This window comes from Corvus hawaiiensis, chromosome 5 (genome assembly GCF_020740725.1).
Source record: "Corvus hawaiiensis isolate bCorHaw1 chromosome 5, bCorHaw1.pri.cur, whole genome shotgun sequence".
Lineage (NCBI taxonomy): Eukaryota > Metazoa > Chordata > Aves > Passeriformes > Corvidae > Corvus > Corvus hawaiiensis.
The window spans coordinates 61,878,965-61,906,494 of NC_063217.1; the positions used below are offsets into that span (position 1 = coordinate 61,878,965).

General features: G+C 41.9%; 1 protein-coding gene across 3 annotated transcripts in view; it reads right to left on the reverse strand.

Moving 5' to 3' along the window:
* Window positions 1-21,086, reverse strand: part of WDFY3 (WD repeat and FYVE domain containing 3) — a 152,655-nt gene extending 131,569 nt beyond the window's left edge. For 2 of the 3 annotated variants that reach the window (XM_048304684.1, XM_048304683.1), the window contains exon 1: window positions 20,934-21,086. The gene's annotated coding sequence lies outside the window, so the exon portion shown is untranslated. The remainder of the gene's footprint in view (window positions 1-20,933) is intronic. The other variant, XM_048304676.1, reaches the window with a different exon arrangement.
* Window positions 21,087-27,530: the final 6,444 nt, after the last annotated feature.

Here is a 27,530-nt window from a genome sequence, read left to right on the forward strand (position 1 = left end):
TAAAACTATTTGAAAATTCTGCACTAGAATTATCAAAGTTAACCAGAAAAGCATGATTCTGGCTAAAACTGTGTATGCCATAGCGAAGTGTAAAAAAAATGTGCATAATGGAGAAAAAGAGAAACAAACCCCCCAAGCCAATAATAAAATTTCATTACCAATCTGCTACATGAGAAATAAGTGAACATGAAGTAAAAAAAAAGCTAAGAACTGATGAGGTATAAAAGCTGCCTGTTAACACTATTTAAACTGTTGTTTATTTGTGTTTGGATATATTTTTCCAGGGGAGAGGAAGTGCCTTTACAGTTACTCTGAAAAATACCATTAGTGACACCAGGTAACCATAATTTGATGACTGTAGATTCCTAGCCATTCTGCAAAAACACGTCACGTTTGGCTTGCTGTCCACATCACTGAAAAACAAACCAAAGTTCACATGGTGTTATCTTGAAGGAATTGAGTTTTTCATTACATAATCAGAAATATTTAGGTTTGCTCTGACAAAATGAGGAGCACTGCTGAACACTGCAAGGTGCCAAAATAAACACATTTAAAAACCGAGATTTGGTGAAATAGAGATGAAAAAGGGTATCACAGAACCAGGAAACGCCATATATACTTCCCTAGTATAAGACAAATCATTACGTTTATTGATGTCATGACCTTCCTAGTTTATAAGGGCATCACCTCTTCTTTAGAAAAAAAAAGCTTAACCATGATAAGATACTAGATTTTCATGCTTTTCAATGTCCAAATAAGACCGATTTTCATATTGCAACCAAAGTCTTTCAGGAGATGGCAACTTGGAGTTAGTTTCTTTAGAGAGACCAATTCGGGCAATAATATTTTGCTGTATTTGCAGTGAAAAGCTACCACCTCAGTTCTCTTCTGGATATAGATTCGAAGTGCAAACAGTCTTTAAATAGTGTGATCAAGTACTACTCTTGATGAAAATTCTTCTCATATCTCTCCTTACCAGGTAACACAATTGAGATTTACCTCTTGTAAGAGTAAAGGTACAATGGACTGATTAGTCAGAAATCTCTTTTAACAGAATTAACATTTCATGAATACATCCTTAAGTAGTTAATTAAAAATCCAAACAGCACTTAATAGGACAGTAGAGACTGAAAAAGAAAGTCTTCAAGAATATTACTGAACTTGAGCTGCCGTTCATTTCCAGTGTGCTCCTAACACTGTTGTAAATTGGTACCAACCCTCACCTGCATTCCACTAGAAGCATGTGTAGAATTATCATTTCCCATTGCCTTCAACATAATATAAACTCTCCAGTAACCAAACTCAACACTGCACTAAGGGGAGATTTAGGCAATGGCAACTTGGAAAAGAAACCACCAGATTTAAAAACAAGAACAAACAAAAAAATCTCTTCTCCCAAGTAGCAAAGAAACATCTTCCTCCTAAGATTTCTAACTCAACTGCTGACTATTTTTGAAAACAATAGTAAGAAAAAGAGTCTTTTAAGTTACCAGTCTACACCAGACCTTGTCATCCAATCACACACTAATTTATGCACATATTCATTGATACAGTTGAACAGTGGTTAAATGCTTCTCAAGGATCCTATCACTTAAAACCTTGATGAAACAATTGGAAAAACTACATATATAAAGCAGAGACATGGAGGCAAACAACAAATACTCCAAGAACACACTGCTATTAGGACCACAGAATATTTCAATAAGATGTGAAAAGCAATTTCAAAATTCCCAATCAAGTTTTCTACCTTACAAAAGCACTGTTTTTGTGAACTCTGCATTAGACCAGGGCATTCCCACCATCATGCTGACAAAGAATTAGCCATGATATCAAGTTGGGTTTTCTTGGTTTTATGTATTTTTCCAGAAAAATCTTTACAATCCTTCCCTTCTCATCATTACTTTCTAGGTTTCTCCAGTACCAGGTGTTCTGATAAAGTACAACATTCTGGAATTTACAGAACTGCAGGGCTGAGGTAAGAATTCTAGCAGAACCTTCACTAACAATGGAAATAATCAAGTAACCCTATGATAAGTGTGGCTAAAGCATACAGTCTCTTCCAAGTCAGAACTCAATGTCTCTGTCAAGAGAAATTGGAGGGGCAAGCTATGAGTAGACAAGACTGAAGTATACATGCTATACATCCAGTCTTTTGGTTGCAAAATAGAATATCTTCTGTGCGCCTGGTCTGCCAAAAGCAGATGGGGCAATCTGCCACTGAAGGAAAAGAAATTCCAACAAAAATAGCCCAGAAGAAAGGACCCCAATTTCCTACAAATGACAGCACCTTGCCACCTCTCCAAATACCCAATCTACAGTACAGACACTGTGAGCAAGAAAATACAACCTTTGCACTCCATATAACTTCTTTAGCATAAGACTTACAAACTAAATAAGGACCTTAAACCATTAACCCCAATTTATTTCCCAATATAGGACACTAAGCACTAGAGCCTATTTATGACTGATGCAGATCACATTTGACACAGCAACAAGCAGTGCAGCAAACAGTGTGGTATCACAGATCAACTATTATTTATCCTCTGCTGGGACTTGTAGACGGTATAGTCAGTTCATCTGTAAGCAGAGAACACCACTGCAGATTACAAGCCTACCATCTCTTCTCCCATCTCCAAATGTTTTATCAAGGATCAAAACAGCCTGCCTTGGTCACTTACACTCACAGGAAGCCATGTAACACGAAATGGAAATGACATGACATAAAACTGGGAACTGAAAATGAAGTGTGAATAGGGCAAGCATTTTTACAGTACATTAACTGCCTTTATTATACTGCAGTGAGATCACTTAGCTGTAAAAGCACGAGATTTACAACTACCTCATCTTATACACAGGAGTACTATATTTTATGTGGTGATCCCAGGGCAGGGCCAGGGGAGAGAATTAAAATTTCTCTCAGGCCCACTCTTTGAAGGAAGGGAAAAAAACCAACAAACCAAACGAACACCAGTTATTTACATGTTTCTAAAATCATGAGAACATGAACTTGCAACTTTTGACCTTAACTCCAACAAAGGCCACCTGCAATATTTCATTCAGATCCAAGCAAATGCCTTTTCTTATATACCCATAAAGTATCAAACTATTTTATTTGTCTATACATTTCACACTTCCCATGATGTACAAGGGCAGTTTGATTTTGCAGCATAGCAAATTGAAGATTGAACCCAAACAAACCACTGTCTCAACTGCATTGGAAAGAGAAGGAAACAGCAACATGGGAAAAAAAATAACTTGTTCACAAACAAATCGGGGGGGCAGGGGGCAGGGAGAAAGAAAGAAAAGGAAAAAGCAGCAACCAGAACACAAGCAGCTGGTGCTCAGGGACTAGGAAGGACTTTGGCTCCATGATAACAGGATCAGTTGCATAATTGCTGCTGCCTGAGAAGTTATACAATGTTTGCCCTTCTCGTCATTAAGAAAACAAATAAGCAACCAAAGTCTTCTCAGGGCACAGAAGCTAATAAATGAAATACCACATGTCAAGTCCTACTAAAGAGAAGGAGCTCTGTAGTTGCAAACATTTTTAGCTTACTGAAACATTAAGCATCAAATTCTATGTTGACCCTTGCTAAAAACACCTATTTCCCCTAAAAGCAACATGTCCTAAAGCCAGTGCCAAGCCACAAGAATTTACTACCTGGCTTTTCCAGCCCTGCTCTCAGAAGACATGTTTGCATGGGAGAAAGCTGTCCCTAAGGCCAAGTTACATGACATGTGACCTCTCTTGCTGATGTAAAACTTTATGAATTCTGTGGCTATCATGACATTTGAACCAAAGTCATAAACTACAAAAATATCCCAAGCACTAACCTGACTCTAATTGTCTCACTGGATATTGTGCAGATACTTACAGGAGAACCAGCATAGTATTTGCAAGAGAAATGAAGACAAATCAACCTATGAGGAATGACATCACTGAAGAATGAGCAGGAAAGAGGTTTTCCTGAGTGGTCATGTACTGTGCAGACCTGAAACTGTGGCACCGCACAAAGAGTGAAAGGGAGGTTTGATTGAAGAGTGAAAGACCGCAAAGATGCTGCATGCTAATCAAGAGGCAGTTTGTTGGGGTCCCTCCCCTGCCATGGAGCCCTGGGAGAGGGGCCCTGAGGGCACAGACACGGGGCTTCCCTGCCCCTGCTCAGCCTCGTTCCCATTGGTTGGTTTGTGTTCCCTGCGCGGGCAGAAGGACCCTTGGTCCCGTGACTGGAACAGTTCCTCGGCAGAGCTCCGGCCATGCGGCTGGAGAAATAAACATCTCTGAAACAGCTAGCAAGAATCTGTCTGTCCATATATATTTCTTTTCCACAGGCCTCCTGGTTTGATAAATGCGTGTTACAGTATCCCCACTGTAACAGCAGTTGACTTTGAGTTTGCCAGCACTGAATCCATAAAGATAATTCTAGCCTAATTATAGCTCTCTCGTTAAGGACTTGGGCCAAAAGAACAAAAGCTCTGTCTCCTCATCTAAAATTTGCATTTCCCTGTGATTACCTCTCTTCTTCTCTAAGTCTTGTCCATTTGGTTCTTCTTACCTCTGGGTCAGAAGTTTTATATCTTTTCACCATGATTTGGGCTCACAGCCCAATGCTACTGCATTGCAGAATCAGCAAAGACGTGATGCAGCAATATTCCTGAATTTCTTTGGATGTGGAAGTACATGTCATTGCTGCCAATCTCTGAAAGCCATCCAGATAAAATACAGAAGTCCACAGCAATTCAGAAAAAAATTTTAAGAACCCACAATGATGACACTAAGATGGCCATCTTGACACTTAATGTCCTGTTGTTATTTTCTAGCTAGCATCCAGAACACTGCAAAATTCACTGACTGTGCAAAGACAGAACAAACATTCACTCTGCTACTCACCCCTACAACTCCAAGCATTACCTCCTGTGCTCAGCAACACCACTTCCAGAAACAACTGTAGGAATTAGCCAAGAAGTGGAAATACCAGGATCTGTATTGCAGTGGAAGCACAGACCAATTTCAGAAGGAAGGGAGACACCTAACCCATATTCCCCTTGCTTCCACTCCAGCCTGCCAGCTCCTGGATAAGCAGACAGAATGAGAATGGCACCATCCCTAGTGAAGGGAAAGAGAGAAGCTGCTAACCTGAAAGCCTGCACAAAGGAATAGGTGGCCATGTGCTGATTCTGTATACACAAGATATTGAGGGACTAGCAATTAGAGAAAGGCCCACTCCTCTCTGCTTAACTCACCAGCGCTGAACTTGCCTCAGGAAAATGATGCAGCTGCTGTTCTGCCTCACCAGCCTCAGCAGACTGTCTTGACCAGTTACAACTCCAGAAGCAGGAGTGGCCAGGTCACAGCAGCATTTCATTAGCAACCACCACAACAAGAGAGCAGCACATTCCAACTCCATTTTTCTTATCCTTCTTTTTTTTTTTTTCCTTCTTCATATCAGGGATTGCTACAGATGGCAATAATCCAATCCTTAAAGCCCCTTACTGTGAATATGCTACAAAGCAGCATAGCTTTATCCATAATGTCTCAGTTCTGAATTAAGTAAGCCACTTACCTCTCCTAATGCTTCTGCAACAACTCAGAATTTTGATGAATGACCTGCTCTGCAACAAGCGCCCTTACACCAACTTCATCAGCAGTCCCCTCACTCCCCTCACAGCTCTCTGGCAAATGCTTTGAACAACTCTCATGTTCAGGACTCAGGGGAGCCATTTTACCTGTTCAAAGAGTAAAGCAACACCAGGTAACTCTCAAGACACTACTGTACACTAATTCAAGTGCAACTGGAACAGCAATTGTGGATAGAGTGTGATGCCCTTCCTTGTGGAAAAGAAAGGCAGATCTGAAAATCCCACCCACCCTCCCATTCTTTTTGGACTTGGTGCTAAGGAAGGAGCAGAAGGAGAAAAACCACAAAGTGCTCCAGGACTCCAACAAGAAAAACCTGGCACTGTAAAAAATTTACATATAAGACAGATACCTAAATGCTAAAAACTCAGCAAGTAGTAAAGCTCACAGCTAAGCTTCCAAAGCTCCTCACTCTGTTACCCACATTCATTAGAAATGGTTTACACAAAAATGTGTCTTATTAGTAAACTCACACATCAAAAAGACAATTGACTCAAAAGACTCACTTCTCAGGTGGCTGGGGTCACTCTACAGTTGATAATTTCTGATTGAACGGCTCTCTGAAAGTATGATCTTCCTCAGGTAATGGGAATTAAGTACCTGCAAAAGGCAATTGTTTCCTCCCAAGGCTATAAGGGCATTCCACACACTCCATCTTGATTTTGGACAGCTGGGTCTGCACACTTGTGAGAGGTGAATTCCACCCTCTGTGCAGCTCAGCCGATGAGCAGTTTCTCTTAACTTAATCACTCACTATCCACCATCAGATACTTCAAATCTGTAATCATCTCTTTTCCAATGAAGAGTGGACAGACAACTAACTCAGACTCACTGCAGAACCCTTCCTAAGACACCACGCTCTTTACTTCCAGGTAATTTGTCTTCAGGCTTCGCAAATATAATTGAGGTTCATTCTGAGTCCTGAAATATCTTCCCCATTACATTAAATCTCTTTCTTCAAAGAGGGAAGAGAGAAAAGAGCAAACTAGAAAGAAAGAGGAAAAAAAAAACCCCAAAAGGCAATTATCAGTGACTTTGAAAAAATTGACAAAATTGAGCAGGCAAGTTCTGGATGCAGGAGGAAAAAAGGAGAAGCATCCAGAAGACATGAAGGAGATGCAAAATGGAAGACAGACTACAATTCCATGGACAGACAAGTCCTGAAAACCTTCTTACTTAAACCACAAGAAGCTCAAACACAGATGTTCAAATCTGATTATTCCCGCTTTATAACCCTAAAACTTAGTTTGGGAAGAGGTCAAAAAATGAAGGCAACAATAAAATAATGAAAATAATTGTCATTTGTTTTTCTCTTTAAATCACTAAAAGGTTCTTGCCTGCTTTGTCAGTAGCATAATCTAGGAAATCCCAAAGCCTAACAAAACAAAACAAAAAATAAAATTAGCAAACAAGAACATACCACTTCCTAAACCTGTCATGTCTCAACAACTACCCTCCTGCCCAGCAAAAGAAAAAACCACAAAACGTTCATCCTTACACCATCCCAGTCAACAAGAAATGAACACAAAGAAACTAAATTAGGATTTACATATCTTGCATAAAACTGAAGTTAACTCACTGATCACCAATCCTATGGACAAAAGGGAGCCATTCCAGATTCTATTAAGCAGAAACAATTATGCTGATCCCAAATTACTTGTGCATGCATATGCTGAAATAAAAATTATTGAACTGAAATTACTAGAAGCAATTAGGAGCAGAAAAAATCTATTTAGTCTTCAGTGTAGTCTCCTTTTGATTTTTAATAATAATTAATAAGATCTCCATATTTTTAAAAAAATATAAAGGGAGGAGGAGCAAATTCTGAGGTGGGTCCGAGTGCATCAGGCCCATACTGCTATCTGTGGTTTCTCTCCCGTGCTCTGATGCATTTCCAGGAGGACACCGGAGGAATTCTCTGTAGCAATCTTTTTCTGAGCAATATTTCGGCATGAATCCAAAGCATTTGTTTTAAAACAGAAGCCCAGCAGACTGGATCAGCAACACACCTGCAGAAAGTCCATAAAGCATAATTTTCTTTCAAGGGCAGCTCAGGAACGGCACACAATTGAGATTATGCTGCACAAAAAAGACTCAAAAAAAAAAATCCTTCAAACCAGCAGAATGGATAAATGAATGCTCTGACAAACCAGCACAGACACACACACACACAATCTTCCTTTGCTTGCTCTCATAAGCAGCGTTTTTTGCAAGAGCAAAATATAAAACAAACAAACAAAAAAACCCACCAAGTCAGGAAAGGGAATTAATGCATTTGTTTCATTTAAGCATTCCCAGGAGCAACAGTAGCACTTACATGCCAGACTTACAAGAACAAACACTGCAAGAGAAACACTAACTGTGAAACAGAGATGGGTCACTGAGCTGGGTTCTCCTACTTGTGGCAAGCTGACACATTCCTTCCGTCTGCCTGCCCGGACTTGTCAGCATTCTGCTTGGAAGTGGCTGAAAAACCTATAGCCACGTGGATAATGTAAAGTGTACACTCAGAGAGCACCTCTTCCCCTATCAGCCCAAAGGGAGAATCCCACCATCCAGCAAGAGGTGCCCAACAGGGACTGGTGACAAAGGGTCACTAACCAGCGACAGGAAGGAGGAAGGCAACAAAGAGTACAAATAAACACCCAGGATGACTGAAGAGTAAACAATATTCCCTCTTAAATTTACCAAACTTTCTCATCCTATTAAAAAGTAGGGACAAATCTCTGCCTATGTCCAAGTGAGACTGACTGGTACTATTTCCTCAACTGAAAGATGAAAAGAGTCTTGCATAACAACTGCAACACAATTTTCTTAAGCTTGCAGATCTATAAAGATAGTTCAGAAGAGAAACTGTCTTCCAAGAACTACTGTGGCACAAATGGCACTGCTTTGTCTCCACTTCCATCTCCCTGCCCAGTTGACAATATAACCAGCATGCTGGAAGCCAGAAAGAAACAAAGCACTCCCTGGTTTAGTACTGGGAGGACCTCATATTTTGAAATCATCTGATGTGCTTAAACTATTGGGGGGAAATTAAAACAAATAAACACACACTGATAACAACAAAACAAAACAGACCACCACAAGAAACATCAAAACAACACCAAAACCCCACAAACCAAACAAACAGACACAAAAACCCAACTCCCTCCAAGCCCTCGCCTGCTGGGTTGAGTAATGAAATTTCTACCATTTTGAAACTGAATTGTGACTACGGTAATGTTATTTAGACAAGCTATATCAGTTCAGATTTGCCAGACATCTTTCTCAAAGACATTTATATTTGCTATCTCACCGGCATTATTAAATTGATCATTTTGAGATAAACATGGTATCTTCACATGAAGATACTCATTCACTACCAGAGCTGGCACGTGCTGCTCAGCATCATTAAACTGATACCTTCAGCTCAGCAACCTCCCTTTAATCACATTAAAGGTACACCACCTAATGCAAGAAATAGAAGTCAGTAATTCATGCACCTGGATGAGCACACAGGGGGAGTAGGTGGTAATTACTAACCAATTATTTGGATACAATTATTTGGATCTCTTTGCAGATAGGGCACCTTCCAATGACACCCATTTTAGTACCTCGAAATGCATGGCTATGTGCCTAGAAACCAGAGTGGGAAGAAGGGATCCGTGCACACAGAACACAAATCCCAAAAGAACAACCAGCAAGCCCATGGCAACATGAGTTACATGACCCTAGGATGCAGCAGGAGGCATCTCTGAATTGGGGGAGGAGGGAAGGTTTTCAAAGCAGGCAAGAAATATTACTCCATAAACCAGCACACCAACAGACTACTCTGAGACATCTAAAGGTCAGTCCTCTTATAGCTCAAGAGAGCAACCAGAATACAAATAATGACTACCAACACTTAAATATATTTTATTACTGAAAGCTAAATTTATTATTGAAGGTCAAGATAAAGTTAAAAAGAGCCTGCGTTGTCATTTCTGCATGCAGATCGTACTTACACAGCTCAGTTCTTGGACCAAGCAGATAAAGGCACTACAACATGTACTGGAAGGTGAGAAAACTCACTTTCAGTATGAAAACAAAACCTCCTAGGAGTGGTAACTGACCAGGAGAACAGATTATTAACCATGTAAGACTCCCCCTTAACTCACAGCCATTAATTACACAGAACATCTTTTTAAAAGAGACACGTCCATTTAAATAAAAGACGTTTCAACCAATGCAGCACTGCTTAGATGGATAATCATTTCTTACTGCAAAAAACATTACAGTCATCCAAAGTCGATCATCACCACTGAAGCAACAGATTCTTCAAAAGGCAGTTGTTTTTAACTAAGAAAGGACACCACATAGAGTGAAAAGATGTCAAGCACTGTAATTATACTGCTTCAGTACACACGTTTTTCAGCTATTGCTCTGGAACACTCATATTCTCCATCCTTTTCTCTTCCTCTCCTCCTCCTCTTCCATGCCTTTTTATTGAAATAAAATTTCTGGGCTGGCTATTCTTCAAGATGAATCAACATGACACTTCAAAACAAACAGTAGAAAATAAGAGTAACCTAGTAAGAGGTAGAAATTTGGAGACAGTAGTACAAGCCTACATACTTAGTACAAGCCTTCAGCTCATGATGAAGTTTTGCCGTCCTCCTTCCAGACCTGTTCACCATTCTCAGTGAGGCCTTAGAGGAATCCCATCTCAGGGGTACTCGTTACAAATGGTATAAACTAACATCAAAATACTTAAGTATAGCAATGAGAAAAAGAAAGGGAGGGTGAGAACGTCATGATCTTTCTCCAAGAGAGGAATAAGGAACAGTATTAATGCAGTATCTGTAAGCACATACACTCCAAACAGCCCAGCCTAAGCAATATTTTAACAGTACCCGAGGAGAGAGCTGGAAGGCAACACAAAACTCATTTTTAACCCAAAGAGTCACAGTAAACTGGTCAAAACAAAATCCTCATGTTGTGTTTGCCTGACCAGGTTTTTTCTTCTCCTACTTTTATGTTGTTAATGAAGAAACTGGGGGAAGAGGGAAAGGGACCTATTTTGCTGGTTTTACTTTTTATTGGTAGATTTTTGCGTGTTAACTGGCAAACTGAACATTGCTATATAAGCAGTAATTAAAAAGAAGGTGAAAAGAATTCTACAAAATTCGAGATACCTGCAGACAAATACCTCTTGTCCAGACTAAAAAATAACAGCAATACTTAAATGAAAGAGAAAATAACATAGAAAAAAATAGAAGTCTTCATGAGGCCTCCATTTTCCATTCACATAGACAAAGCTATCTTCCTGAAACATTTATACAGAAAACTACCCAAGGAGAGTCTTCCCACTTTAGTAAGAAAATACAACACTGTGCACCTACTTTTCTTCTTTAAATATCAAGACCATTCATTAACCCCAAACAATGCAATTCTTTTAAAAACATAGGTTGTTCAGAGACTTTTAATCCAAAATTATTTAATACTTTAACAAGAAAGTGTGACTTCTGACCAATGCTCTTTCCATGTTCCAAGTTAATAGTAAACTTTCAGACAAGTCAGGGTGCTCCTGATCAAGCTCCTGTCCTTCTCCACCTGTGTGGTGCAGGCTCATTTCCTTGAACATCCACCCTAAGCCAAGTAACAGGGTTGAAGGGCACTTGTTTATGATTAATTTATTTAAATTCACAAAAGCAGCTTGTTTTCTCCTGGGTAGAGGTAAGAGCCCTCTGCAAGCTGTGCTAACTTTCCAACAAGGTTTACCTCAGCCACTGCCAGGACCTCACAGCTGCTGGCACATCACTGCTGCCTACCACTCCAAGAGCAAACACAGAAGTTTAAGCAACAGAGAAGTTATAAGCCCAACAGTGAAAAAAACCAGTTACAGTAAAATATCCAGTACTTTCATAGCTTACCACATTAAAAATTATCTTACTACCTTCACTATCACATGAAAAAAAGAGAAAAAGAAATCACTCTCTGCCTATCTGCCACTGGGCTCCACAGTGGACATGAAAGATTAACATGTTTTCATTAGCTGTTTAAAGCATACAAAAAGCTTGTCCATACCCTTACCTCTTTCCGTAAAAAGTTCAGCCTCTAAACACCATGTTCCCAACCTCTGCAAATGTCAAGCTTCAAGCACAATTACACATGTCCCTTCCAACCAAAATTTGTCTGGTGTGTTCAAACTGTTCAAACTGTGAACTTAAAGATGAGTCCTTCCGAGACACAGCAGTCAGTCTGTTGAACCCAAGTCAAGAAAATGTATTTCAATTTACTATGACCCTGCAGTGCTTGAGGTGTTCCACTTTCCTACTCATTGTGAGGAGTATTACAAAGGCAAACAACAAGCAGGTCTAGGGATTTCCACCTCAGCACCACAACCCTCAGCGTAATGCAACAAGACAATTCCAAGCTGAATTCCACACAATATGAACATCTACTAATTAAGGTATCCTTTTCTTTTCCTAAACTATTTAAATGAGCTTATTCTCACACTTTGTGCTATTATGTTTTCATTTGAAATGTTCATCCATACTCAGGTGGCAAGTTCAGCTTCATTCTGCAAAGGATGATGGAAAAGAGGAACAGACAGGAAAGAGGAGGAGAGTTTTCATCTTTTAAATTTATTCTGTCTATGCAAGAGGAACCTAAATCCTCACCTTTGTATATTCTCTGCTCAATCTGAGCTACTTCAGAAAAACACCAACTATATTGATCTCCTTCTATAAAGAAAGATCACAATGGAAAGACACATAGCTAGACTAAAAAGATGTTTCCGAGTACATTATTTCCACTACACACACCTTCTCTGCTTCCTTTTATTAAAAAGGAAAAAAAAAAAAAAACCACAAACTAACACAAACCAACAAAAACCTAAACATTCATATCATCATCTGTATTTGAAGCACATAATATATACATATGTGCTTTACTGAAATAAAAACAGGTTATAACTTTAAGGGTTTAACTGATCAGTAGGCTATCCCAATTCACACCAGGAAACTGTATGTGCTGATTTCGGCTGGGGTAGAGTTAATTTTATTCACAGTGACTGGTATGGGGGTGTGTTTTGGATTTGTGCTGAACTCAGGGTTGATAATACAGAGATGTTTTTGTTATTGCTGAGCAGGGCTCACACAGAGCCAAGGCCTTTTCTGCTTTTTTGTACTGGCCATGACAGCAAGGAAGCTGAGGGTGCCTGGGAGGGTGGGAGGAGACACAGCACGGACAGGTGACCCCAGCTGACCAAAGGGATATTCCAGACCATGTGACATCATGCTCAGGATATAAAGCAGAGGGGAAGAAGGAGGAAGGGGGAGACATTTGGAGTGATGGTGTTTGTCTTCCCAAGAAACCATTATCCATGATAGGGCCCTGCTCTCCTGGAGAAGGCTGAGCACCTGCCTGCCCGTGGGAAGCAGGGAATTCATTCTTTGTTTCACTTTGCTTGTGTGCGTGGCTTTGCTTTCCCTGTAAAACTGTCTTTTATCTCAGCCCATGGATTTTCCAGCTTTTACTCTTCTGATTCCCTCCCCATTCCTGGTGCAGGGGGAATGAGTGAGTCGCTACACGGGGCTGGGTTGCTGCCTTGGGATAAACCCCAAGACTGTACAAGTAATTAAGAAAAAAAAAAAAAATCCTGCTACTTATACAGCACATCCAGAGTCCTGTCTCTACAAAAACATCACCAGTCAAACTGCACGGGCTTTCAACAGACAGCAAGGAAGCCATGGTCTCTCCTATCCTGATCCAACACTGCTGGGAACATGGCTATGTTGCTGGAAAGAAATGAAACCAAAATATTTCTGTCTCCAGAAATTGCTACAGTCAAACTAAGACATGTTGCTACGATGCCTTTACACACTCTAATAATGAAAAGCTTGAAAAGATACTCCCTTGGTTACTTCATGACCCACTCAAAACCTAAATTACGTATTCATCACTAGCTTAGGCTCACTGATCAGAACTGTTAAAAAGAAACTTTTGCAAACCTAATTAACAAGCAAATTAGCATTCTCTTAGATCATATCCACACAGACTTTGTTTTTACATTTGTACTGTGGCTCACTGCTCAACTGCTGACTCGAGTATTAGTATTTAACTTGTGATGCAATACCAAAACCGTTTCTGTGCCTATTCCACATGACTGCTAATAAAATTATAAAGAATGTTTACTTCTGCCTGTTCAGAGAGGCATCCTTTCTTCTGCAAGTATAAAGAAACTCCCAAATAAAATAAATTTCACTCCTCTTCAGTCACTTTATCAGACAGGAAACCAGTGATGACAAGAATATTACCAGCTCTGATCCCAGCTTTCTCAATCTCATCATACCTGTGGCACTCCAGCCCAGAGCATTCTGCCATGTGAAGATTCCAAAGATGATGTAACCCTCACAGTTGTGGGAAGAAAATGACAACTGCATGATCAAGGCTCAAAATCAAAAAAGAAATCAACTTAGTTTGTGCTTTCACTGCTTTAAAAGCCATAACTCAAGCCAATCTCACAACTGAGGGCCTACACCACGACATTTCAACTCTGAGAACATCAAAAGGCATTTTTTACATTACGAACTGCACTCTTTACCTGTTTTGTCTGTCATTCTGCCATGTGATACATTCTGTACCCTGTGCACTCATGCAAATACAAACCAAGGCCTCAATCTCATCCCTGGCTCTCACTTGAAGACCCAAGGACCTCCATAAAACCCCATTAGAAGTAAATAGGCCTTGGCAAGCACACAAATGCAGAACCAAATCCTAAGACCATCAAGGGCACTCTGAAGCTACGAACATGGTGAATTCCTGTCTCTTGGTTCCCATTACTCCTTTGGTTGTCTTCAGGCAACTGCTCAGTTCGATTTTTTGTTGGTTTAGGGTTTTTTGTTGGGGCTTTTTGGAGGTGTTTTTCTGTTTGTTTTTTGGGTTTTTTCCCCCCAAATTTAAGTATAATTTCTGAGCTCACTTCCATGCATTGTTTGCCCCCTGCTCTGCACACTTTGGCTGCAGGAATCATGTGAACTGGTACTGCCACTGATCCCTCTGTATCATAAAAACAAGCTGTCCCTAGGAACAGCTCTCCTACTATGAACAACCCACAGGCCCATACTCCCCACCGGTCTAATAAACCTCAGACAAAAGCTGAGGCTCATTATGCCAAGTGCACTTACATCTGATTAACCTTCCCAGAGATCTTTACCTAAGGCATTCTGAATAGTCTTTCTCCCTTTTAGGATTGTCCATCATCCAAGCACTTGGAAAGTCTTTAGAAAGTTTTATTACCAAGCCAAGTTGATATTTTGGCATGTTTTATCCCTGTGTATCCTTTAAACAGCATACCTTCTTGGATACCCTAATCATTTGCCTAGCCCTGCAATTTCTCCTTCTATTACCCTTATCTCAAATTATACAAAAAAAGATATGCTTACAGTGCCAAATAACCAAACACAAACTGTAGGAAGTTCCTGCTGTATAAACCCCCTCTTCCTGTTACAGTCCGTCTGTGAGCTCAGATTTTGGTTCTCAGCAAGAACCAGGGATAAGAAGCAACACTATTTATTACCATGGCATTCAAATACATTCCACTTTCTGAAGCAACATCCCATCATCTATTACTTCACACATATGAAACCATCCTGCTTTGGACAACACTGAGATTTTTACTATGTCTTCATTTGAAAATAATAAATCATCTGGTAATATAAGAATATAAAACGTGGTACACTTGCACCCACGTTCCACCTGGCAGAATGATACTGAGAAAAGTAGCACTAGGTAGAGCTACTCTCTCCTACCCAATGCAGGGTGATAATTCTGACAAAAGCTGCAGTGAAATAGAAAGCCAGATGTACATTTTTCTCAAGAGCTACTGATCCACATTCTCACTGAAGTCATCACGTTCCAAAATTGAAAGACCTTAAAAAAGCCCAAAACACCTAAGAACATGTAGGAGTATCTTCTCTTTCTAGCCATGTGTCTATCTTAGCACTACCAAATTGTCAGCTCTGAAGGTCTGGGGTTTTTTTCCCATTTGCTTATTTGATATAGCTTGTTTAAGATAAGGATCAATTTTGGTAACTCCCCCTTAGCTCTGAAATCCTTCACTACAAATCCTCAAATGCACATTCAAAACCAAAACCGTCACACCATTAGTAAGAAAATAGATGATTCAACAGAGGGACCAGCTTTATAGTTAAAAGGGTCTGAATTCTCTAAGGTAGATGTCTTAGAACTGGAAAAAGAAGCTTAAGTTACCCATGTAACCGATAAATACCCACCCAGCCTGAAAAAGCACGAATTTATCTCTTACATGCTTCCAGTGCAACAAAAAATTTCTGTAGAGCAAGAGAAAAAGGGATGAAATAAGCCACCTGGAAAATCCACTTATTCCATGTGTTTTCAAATTTATTATTGTCTGTACATTAAGTTAGCCAACCTGATAAAAGCTTTTTCCATGTAATATTATAATAAAAATGCATGACATGGAAATAATAGTATTTGTGAAGGTGTAAGAACTAAACATTCTATTAATGCATATCTGATTGTTATAATTTAGATGCATCCATCTTACCTTTCACCAACATTTCTTAAAATTTGCCCAGAAATGAGAAGCCACCTGCCTTCATACCATTCAACATTCATTATTGTTATTGCTCCCACACAATTCCCTCTTTCCTAGCACAACACTGCTCTACTGCATTTGAAATTTCAGAAGGTATTTTTTTACATGTGCAAGTTCTGCAAATCTGTTCCTATTCTGCGATATGTGAGAAGCCTTACAAGTCACATGCTTAAGACAGGCAGAAATCCATCACAGGGTAGTGATGAAACACCAAAACCAGCCAGGCAGTCAAAACCCTCTTCCCTCAAATGAAATGTCCCAAAAGATGGCATGTAGCTTTCACTAAAGTAATGCCAAAGAAACACCAAACTTTTTTTCCCCCAAACCCCAGTACAGACAGTTTACTTCCACTATCACAGCTTTGCTCAACAGGTAGAGAGAGAAAAAAGAAAAATAACAAATTACACCATAAAAAAAAGCCAAAAATATTCCCTGCTGTCATTCAAAATTTCAAAGACATCAGCACAACTGTCAAAAACCATGTCAATTACACATTTCCACACAGAACAAAAATCAGAAAATTTTACCCCAAAGCTGTTCATGGGAAAAAACAAAAGATGTAGGTCATCTACACTCACAAAAGCCTTAAAGGAAAGGAAAAAAAAAAAAAACCTCCTACATACTTAGAGCAAAGCAAATAGAAAAAGAACAAGACCTATTCTTCCTTCTTTGGACTGGACAAAGCTGCACTTCACACTTGTTTTGAAAGCCTCTATACCAGCCAAGAGCTCTTAGCAGGTGTAAGGAAGTTCCTCCAACAGTGACACCAGAGACCATGCCATGGCCTCTTCAGCCAGATGTTGCCATCCAGTCCTCAGAGCAGTCACCAAATCCCTGTCTGTACCAGCAAAGTGCTGTACACACTTACCTGTAATATCAAGAAGAACAGGGGATGTGACCAAAAAGCCAAAGCCTGCACTACTGCCTCAAGAATCATGGGTTGCTTGCCAAACAGATGCTCTCAAGGCTGGATCACCACTAACACATACTCAGTCCTGCTTGCAGTGCTCTCACCTGAGCCAAGAAGCTGCTCTCACCTCCCTACCAATGACTTCAGTTAAAATGTTACATCCTGCCAGCAGGATTTTGTACCCAACAAAAGGATATGGCAACACTTTCTATACTGTCTGTGGGACAGCAGCTTAAAACAAAACGTGCACAGGGACCTTATAATTATGTCCTGTTTTCTCCTACCCAGCCTGAACAAGGTATGAACAGCCCAGCAGCAGGATGCAAAGTCTCCAACAGAAGATAAACAGTTTCACTCTTGTATAGCTCCTGTTATTACAAAATGAAAAGTGTAAACCAAATTACAAAGTTAAAGAGAGCTGTTCTAGGAGATGTGACAATCTTACATCCATGCACCTCGGTCCTTCTACACTGAAGGGTGCATGAAGGTTTAAAGATTCAAGCTGTTGATCACTTAGGACAGATAAGTAACAAAAAAAGTACTTTTTAAAACAATCAGCATTGCAAATACCTCAAAGAAACTCATACTGTTAAGTATTTGTCACAATTTAGGTACTTTGAGTAGTGCACTATTGCAATCAGCAACACCACCAGCATCAAAAAAGAATCGAGAAGGAAACCAGTGAAGTTAAAAGCTTCTGTATTAAAGCCATGAAGAAATAATTTGTTTTCCACCTACACACATATCAGAAATTGTACTGTGGACCAACAGAAAATTCTATTTCCCATTACAAATGCAAGTTACATTCTAGGAACACGTCATAAGAATAGATTTCCATGGTACTAATTATCAGAAAGGCAAGCAAGCAACAGGGAGTAAATTGTGACTTAGATGTACAGTTTCTCAAAGCATACTTTATCTGCACTCTTCAAAATCTGTTTATTTTGGACAAATGACACAAGACTTCCTCATGGCAGGAAGTCCTGCAAGTCAAAGGCCACTGCTGAAACAGTATTTCCACTATTTTGCAATAGGGGCTTAAAATCACTTACAAACATGAACGAAACTGCTAATCAACATGAACAGATTTGTCCTTTGGCAATTTAACCACCCGAGAGGGAACCACTGGCTTCTCTTTACATTTTTCAGTTTAGCACATCTTCAGAAACTCAAGTGAATGCCCAGAACCCAGTCACGAAACAGTTAATATCAACATTTGGGAAGTGAAACACCATGTTCCAACCCCAAAGTTTCCAAACAATCTCATGACAGTCCTGAGCATTTCAAAGGGCAAGCAGAACATCTGCCCACACTCACTCCCATTCCCTTCACATAAAGCACCACAGAAGTTTCCTAAATGCTAAAAATCCCACGGAACACTTGCAGAAAACTAAGAATTAGTTAATGCAAGGTTGGTGGATGTGAAACACACTGCTGAATTCCTCTAACAGCAGCACACATCAATACATCCTGAAGACCTGCTCGCCTTGAACACTTCTGGCAGTTTAGCTCCACTAAACCAGAGCTAAATACCAAGGTTTTCAGAGCCACATAGCGGCTGTCACCGCTGTACCACAACGCAACAAGCTAATGTAGCCTTGTTATTTCAAGGTTGAAAATACCAAGAACCATAATTATTTTTTTACTTAGCATCTTTCTGTTACCATTTTGAAGCAGAAAGATAAGCATTCTTTTCCCACAGTACTGTATGGTATCAGGACTATCAAGTAGCTGATCCTGAGGTACTGAACTGGGAACAAACAACTGACTGAACACACCAACCCTTAAACTTTGGTATAGAAATGTTGTAATACATTTTTAAGTGAGTGCTGAAGATATTAAGTCACACCGGCACTATGCTTAACTTGCTTCAATGAGATAATCAGCTGGCTAAGAGACGCAGTATGACCACAAAACCCAAAACACTGCATTTTTATTCCGAGTCTAGCAGCCTAAAATTGCCCAACAAACTGGACAAGGAAATTTGTCCAGTTCCTAGCAAACACATACCAAATGGAAGGATACCATTTACCACCCTCTAATCTACCACCACTGATATTTGAGGGGTTCTTCTACCCAGAACATCTTGTTATCAATAGTGTTGAGTATTCCAGAGCTGGCTCCAATTGAGCTCAAAAGACCCACACCACATAGTGAGGAGACTCCCATTCAGAGTCCCAACGTGCAGCCAAAGTTAGATTGTCAGCATTTCTTGGCCAGGGCAATGGAGCAAAGGAACAAAGCCACATTAACATGGACACACATTTCCAGGACACAATGCCTGCCTGCCCGTAACCTAAAAGCAAAGAAAGGGATTTGGCTGGCTTACTGCCACAGACCAGTTCCCACAGCAGGTAAGTTCATATATTCAAATGCTGTTAAGTCTACCAAGATTGCACAGGATGAGCGAGATACTGTAGAAATGTCTGTTCATGCAGACTGTACAGTTTGTTCACATAGCCTACTTCAAGATACTGCTAGCTTGTCACCAAAATGTGCCAAGGATGCAATCAAGCTGGCTCTCTGCAGAGCCTGAATGGATCCATAGGAGTCTGTGAGCTCAGGAACATCCTACATCTGTACAGCCATAACTGGGCACAGAAGCATGCACAGGCATCAGGGAGCAACACAGCTTTAGTGGAGAAAAATAACTTCTGTTCGCTAGAAAAATTTACTTTTCTTAACAGGAAACCCACCACTTGTTTTTCATAGTAAAATTTCATGGTCCAATATGTGGACACACATGGACCTTGTCACAAACCTACACTACCAAGAACCCAAAATTCAGTCATTAAAATAAGGCTAGGACTCACAGGTCTATACTGGAATCTTGCAAGTTACTCTAGTTAGCCAAAAAAATTCAGTTAAACCATTTATGAAACTATAGGTCAAAATAAATACATCTAGTTCCTCTGCACTTCTTCCTTAAGTGTTTCCCTATGCAGGCACACGCAGGCACAGCTAGAAATTACAGTCCTAATCTTTCAAGGTGAACATCACACAGGGTTTCAGCACCCAGCACTACTGCCTGGTCTCTATGCAAATCTCTCCATTTGCGTGGATCACCTTTCAGAACTGCAGGGCGAAAACCACGCTGAAGACAAGGAGCAGGTACCTCAGCACCCCCGCAAATCCCCCCGAAAACATGTTCCGAACCCTCCGGGAGCCACAACCCCCCTGTCCCCGGGGACAAACCTGTCGGGTACTAAAACTTCAATGTCCCTGCCGCACCGCGGGGTCGACAGCTCGAGGCTGCCGCCAAAATCAGTACCTGCATCAAAAATCAAAATAAAACGCGGGGGGGAAAAGCCGACCCGACCCACCGCCTGTGAGCAGTGCCCGCGGCGGCCCAGGACGAACCCTCACACTCCTTGCAAGCTTCCCCAGGGCTGGGGCCGGCGGGCCCCTCCCGCACCCCGCCGGGGCTCCCGCGGGAAAACCTCCCGCCCCAGCCACAACAAAGGCGGCCAGAGCGGCCCAGAGCCCGCGGGGTTCCGCTGCGACCCCCGGGCTTCCCCCGGGCCTCCTCGGCGCGGCCCCGGCACAGCCCCTGCATTAGAGCCGGAGGGGGGTGCCCGCTCAGTGACAATGATCGGCCGCCCCCGGCACCTGCGCCGCCGCCCCCTCCTCCAGCCCGGCCCGGCCGCCCGGCATCCCCGGGGAGCGGGGCCTGCGGCCGGGCCGAGCAGGGCCGAGGGGGCGCCGGGTCTCCCCGGGCCCGCCGGCGGCGCAACAAAGCGGCGGGGCCCGGGGGGCGGCGGGCAGCGCCGCCGGGCACTCACCGGGGGGCGGCTGGTTCCCGGCGGTGCCGCTGTGCCGGCCCGCGAAGGGGCCGGCGGGCGGTCCGTCCCTCCTCGCTCTCCTCTCTCCGCTGTGCTCTCTCCGCGAGCAGGGCTCGGCTCGGGGGCTTACGCGGCGCGGCGGCCGCGGCCGGGCGGTGCGGGCCGGGCCGGGAGGGCGGCTCCCCCCGGGCGGGCTCCGGCGGGAGGCGCCGCCGCCGCCGCTGCTGCACCGTCCGGGCGCCGGGGTCGTCCCGGCCCCATCAAGGCCGGGCCGCGCCGAGGGGGCCGCGGAGGGAGCGGGGCCGCTCCCCGCGGCGGCTGGTGGCCATCTTAGTCCTCCTCCTCCTCCTCGGCGCCGAGTGCCCCCTCCCCGCCCGGCTGCCAGCGCTGCCTCCTCCCTCCGCTCCTCCTCCTCCTCCTCCTCCTCCTCCCACTGCTCCCGGCTGGCTGCGGTCGGTCCCGCGGCCCGGCGAGGCCGCCTGAGGAAAGCCGGTTGGTCGTGGCAGGCCGCGGGCCCCCTTCTTAGTTCTGGGGCTTTTTGCAATTATCTTACTTTTTTAGAGCGGTGGATTTGGCTTCTCCTCGTTCTCTGACAGAAATCCCGCTCCTCTAGCGCTGTCCGCCCGCGTCCTCTCCCCTCTGCCCCGCCGCCATCCCCGCCGCCACAGGCCCGAGCAGCTGACACGCGAGGAGAAGCCCGGGCAGGAGCCTGGATGTGGGATGAGGAAAGGAATGCAGGTCGATGCCGGAGCAAATAAGCCACTCTTGAGCTGAGCTTGAGGTGCTTTCCCTTTCGCTCTTTGTCAAGTGTACATCTAGGCAAAGTCCACTGGGTATCCCTAGTGCCGACCACAAACAGGATTGTGTGCTTGTGCTGGCCGACCAATCTCGTCTGTACGATCCAGGTGTTTAAACAGAAATAGTTACCCTTTTCCTACTTAATTCAAAGGTTCAAAAATTCAAAAATTAAATTCCCAGCAGTCGAAGGACTCCTTCTTGTCTGCAGGTCAAAACATCGGTTTAGCCATGTGCTGGGCATATAGTGCAGGGAGTCAACTGCAGCCCCGAGGCAAGCTTCATCCACTTGGATACTCCTGAGGAGCAGTGCAAAGGTGTGTCCACATGTGTGTGACCAGATAACCTTCTGCCTTTTTCCAGTCACTTATAAACTTACCTCCTCTAAGAAATCAGCTGCTAGCAGCCGTTTGCTCTCTAGCAGTTTTGCTTGGGGTATTTTTTTTATTTACAAAATCCTTTCTGAAGTCTTCATTGAAAAAAACAAAATAGCAGTTTGGAGAATCTGGCTGCGGGGGTAAAAGCTGCAATAAACAATGCACAAACCATCCGAGACCTCTATGTTTCATTGGCAAGTTATCACAAGCACCAGGAACCAGGACCATCGCTTCTTGCCTGTGCTACAGGGGTTTAGTAAAGGAAGCTGTGTACTCTGTTGTGCTTGAGGACAAATGGAGTAAACACCATTTATCCATTCTTCCTTCTCTGGCCGCTAGCATCAAACATGTAAATCCACTTAATGTTTTTTCTGGCTGATGTTTTGCTGTTCAGCTGGCAGTGGAAATTATCTGGTCCCATTCAGGTGGAAAAAAACTCTGCTAAAAACTTGTGGATGTCTTGAGTGAGGCTAGCTCTACTTCAGCTCCAAAGAAGCACTCACTGAAGACAAAAGTATAACTCAAACAAAGAAAGCCTACTTCTCCCAACTGAAAAACAAGCTAAGCAAGGACAAGTGTGTAACATCCTTGCCTAACAATACAGTGCTGCCTTTACTTGTTAAAGGTGTCTTCAGACATCTAAATCCACTGTATGGACAGGAGCAACATCTAGCCAACTCAGGAGAGCAGTCCAGGCTGTAGTTTGGGTCAGAATGGGACCAACTGTTCCTTTGCAATACCTGTATTTTTTTCTGTTCAGGACAATCAGTGAACAGGCACCGAGAGAGAAATCGTGCACAGTATATCAGCCATAGTCCTGTCACAGCAACTGTAATATGATCAGTGGCAGAAGCTCGTAAGACAGTTGGTATTCTTGTGTCTCTTGAGAAAAACTTAAATTTTATTCCATGTGTATCTTGTTCTGCCCCTCCTAATGAAATGCTTACTCTTGCCTACTTTTTAGACACAGAGCATCGTAACAGTCAGTGGAAAATATGTTTCTGCTACAAAACCACCAAGGTCTCTATCTCAGTCCATTCAAAGCTAACATGCACTGAATTTTTACAGGTGCATCCTCCAGCCATTCCAGTCTAGAAGCAAAACCACAATGAACTCTACTAGGCAGAATTTGGCCCCGTTTGGTGTTTTCATTCTGAATGGCAGCAAAGGGAAGGACTGGTTCCATCAGCTTGTTCCGACAGTTATTTCACTTACTGTGCAAGATGCAGCCTGTGAATGGTACATAGCAGTTACACTTCACAAAACAAACAATCTTCTCCCTGTAATTTATGTGTAGGAGGAGACTGCATCTTTCTTAGGTAAAGGTTTAGCAGGACCTATCTTAGCCAGCTCTACTGAGGGAGAATCAAAGCTAACAGAGATGGTGCTGTTCCTAATTCTTTATAAGTAGTGGGAAATCAGCAAAATCCCCCAGGATGGCAGTGGGAGTTGCAGGGACAGCTGTATGCTATGCCAGATACACGTTTTGCTGCGTGCCAAGTTATGCTGCTTTTTTCTTCTTGCGCAGCTAATGCTCACTGCATTCCTATTTATGGTTCCCATCTTTCGGTCAGTTGTCACAGTTCCAAAGTAAATAATGGCAAGCTGTAACGTTCCTTTCTGAGTGACACCAGACACCCTTTTTACCTTCTCAGCATCTCTCCTCTCGTAAAGCTCATCACAGGTACCTGCTTGTCTTTCTTTCTCAGAGAAGGTGTGAGATAGTAATTACAGTGCTATAGTTAGACAAAAGAGAGTATTTACAGTTAATCTTTCTTTCACTTTGCAAAGCAACTGTGCACAAGGGATTGCATCAATCGTTAAAAAACGTGGAGATATATTTAAATTTCTTTGCTTCCTTTATTAGAGGGTAAGGTAAAACCAACACATTTGACTTCCAGTGGTGTAATGCCACTCAGCTTTCAGGTGAGATGCTCATACACTTCCATTGCATTTATTTCACAAATCTTGGGCATAAAGCAACATCTGTCCTCTTTGCATATACTACTGTATGCCAAAGTACAGCCAAATCCAGAACGGGAAAGAAATTGCTACAAGAAAGTGAAATAAAATTGAAGGAATTTTAGCCTTCTTTGTTATTAGAATTTTTTTAACAGAAGAAAATAGCACCGCTTCCCAAATTTACACAGCCTAATGTTTTCATCATACAGGATTCTTACTACTTCCTTTGAGAAGTACATTTCCCTCCCTTCGTCTTGCTTGTTTACTGATAGTTTTTGGTATTAAATAAGAGGAAGGGTGGGGCTGTGGAGGGTATAGTGCGTCTGTCCTGTGACACTCATGTTGAATTTGGCTGAAATTTGAAAAATAAAAAAAAAAGTAAATTCCCTTGTCACACGTTCTTCAGAAAAATAATGGCCTGCTTGTCAGAAGTTAAGAAATGATACAATCCCCAAATAGTCTACTGCTGAGCTCATAGCATTTGTAAACCATTAACACAGTCACCACAGCAGAAACACCAGCAACCTGATGGAGTAACAATCAAAGCAAGCAGCAGCCAGGGTTACTCCTCCTTTACCCACTGGGGCCCAGCAATCCAGCCTCACTTTGGATAAAGAGCCTTTCTTCTGCTGTCTGTCAATGTTAGTCACATAGTTCAAATAAATAAACATTTGCATCCCAGTGCTGCAGAATCCAAGTTTAAAGGTGGATGATTTAAGAATAGTTTGTTACAGCTGGACATAGTATGTGAGGTTTTTTTTCTTCTAGGACAAAACCACTGACAAAGCAGCATTGAAAGCAAAAACATGACAATGAAGGGAAGAAGCAGAACAGAGGACAGTGAGATAACAGAATTCCCAGCCCACAAAGCTTTAGGCCACATCTGTAACTGTAAAAAAACCCAGAGCTTGCAGTTTAGTTCTCAAAATCCCTGCCCTGCCTCAGATTATTTGTGCAGAACAGAGTTCTTGCTACAGAGGTTACAAGTCTAATAGCATATAACTTGTGTACAATGAAATATTATTCAAGGAATAAAGCATTGATAGAAAAGGACACATGCCAAACTTGCTTGTAAACAAGTATTACATTGTGCATGTGTGTGTATGGAGAAGACCATGTAGTTAGAAACAATATCAAATAAACTTCATGATACTTAATATTTAGAGGATATGGAAAATTTAGAGGTCAGAGCTGTATTCTCTAGGTCTACATTTTTATGTGCCTGTATGCTAATGGTTCTTTATGGACTCTCAGACGTGCACAGGCAAAAGGCAACCACAACTTCGAGGGCCTGCATTGTGTTCAGACCACCTAATGTGGCTCTGCACGTTCAATAAAAGTAGGAAAAAGGAGCAGGTGGCGAGAGGGAAGGTGCAGTTCAGCTGAGGTCATTGTGGCTTACAAAGCCTCAAAGCCTGATGATCCCAGGAGTGAATCCGAGAGGATGAGATCACACTCAATGAGGGAAAAATGCTGCCATCTGGTGCCGATGGAGGAAAAAAAAAAAGAAAAATAAAAAAAAGGATTATGTTGATGGTGTGCTTCACCCGCAGTGGTGTCAGTGCTGCTGGTTCAGTCCTGCAGACCCCCAGTTGTCTTTTTGTTGTTAGGAGGTGTTACCATTATGCAAGTCTTACTTTAAACAAACAGACTGAAAAAGTGCATTTTACAGTGGTTTGCCCAGAAGAGGAATATTTTTAAGTATTAATGTAGTCTTTAAGGCAATTTTAGGAAAGATGGTTTCAAACAAAGTCACTTATGTCTGAGAATAACATAGACATTATTTATTTTGATGAAGTTACACATATTCACACCAAGAGATTGCAAAATGGTCTCCTATCATAAATCCTGTATGTATGTATTTTACTATTGTGTAGCAGAAGAAATTTGTAGTCTGTAGAGTACATCTGAAAAAGAATGAAGAAGCTGCTCTTTGGTATCAGGTTGAGTGAAGAAGTTTAACAGAACAGGAATTCAATGCATTTCTTTTGCAGAACTGACTTTGACCTTGCCCATCACTGCCCAACCTCTAATGTCCACTATTTTTTCCTATGAGCATTGTAGATTATACTGAGTGCATGTCAGAAGCCTCAGAGGAGACAGGACCAGACACTAAACACCACTTACTTTTATAATTCGCCTTTTACATCAGCCTGTTTCGGATTGTTGTTGATAGAGCCTCAGAGAATGTGCCAAATATGTATTGAGACACTCCACAGTGTTAGAAGGAGGCAATGTTATTTTTGTCTAAGATATTTTTATTTTTACAAGCTTTCACAGAAAGCCATAATGGTAGCTTGGAGAGACTGAAATTACTGATTAAATTAAAACCCATACATTGCTCTATTTTAGATGTGATAAAGATAGCTCTTTCTGGGAACTTAAATTTGTTTATCCCTTGACTAAGGGAAAATCTGAGGGCCACAGGTCAGCTTCCAGTGCAAGTAAACTGAGTAAAGTGGTTCATATACCTTATTTATTTTTAGACACAGCATTTTTGTAACAAAGTGGTCACAAAACCTCAGGAATTAAATTCACTCTTGCAGATAAACTAACTCTCACAACACCATTGATTCCCTAGGAAGATACTCTAATCCAGGAACAGCTTTAAACTCACGGAGTAACCCAAGGACCACAGAGTCTTCTGAAGGATTTATTTCTGCTGAGCGAAAAGAAGAAACATGTTCCATTTAGTTCCTAGCCTTAATGTATCTACAGCCACTTTATACATGTTTTTCCTAAAAAATCCCTACATTTTAATTCAAAACAGAGCTAGATCCTTATATCACTCGTGTTTCATTGGAAGCACTTGAAGTTTCTTCCTCTCCAACAGCATTGGAATTGCTTGTGGGTACATGGAGGGTATCTGAATTTTTTAAATGTGTACGTAGCTTACGGTAGAGGAGTAATTTCTTTGTCCCTTGCCCATGAACAAATCAGGCAACTTGAAGCCCTTCTAATATTATTAGCCATGTCATATAAAGCTAGGTTTAAGAAATAACAAAAAAGTTTTGTCAGTGCCTGTGGCAGCTTTGTTAACAGCAACTTCGATTGTCAGTCTCCCTTCAAGTTACAGTCTGCGAAGGGCATTTCATCTCATACATAAAAGTGGTTTTGCACAACTTCCATCTCCAAGGTAGAGTAACTGAATCACATCAGCAAGGTGATCCAAAGATATGTCTTAGTAGCCCAACTTTTGGCTATTCGCAAAGGAGATGATGAGAGTTTTCTGTAGTAGATTTATAGGTGACTAAGGGCTATTTCTAAGCAAGCCATGGAAAACATGGCTGGAAAGAGCCCGTGCCTTGCTTATATTTACCTGGTGTACAGGGTCCACATCTCCACTGGGTCATTCTTTAGGTGCTTGCCTTTTGAGAAGAGTGGGGAAACACCAGGCTAAAATAAGCAGGGGTCCAGATATCCGTGGTATATCCAGATATTCCAGAGAAGTGGAATTATAGTA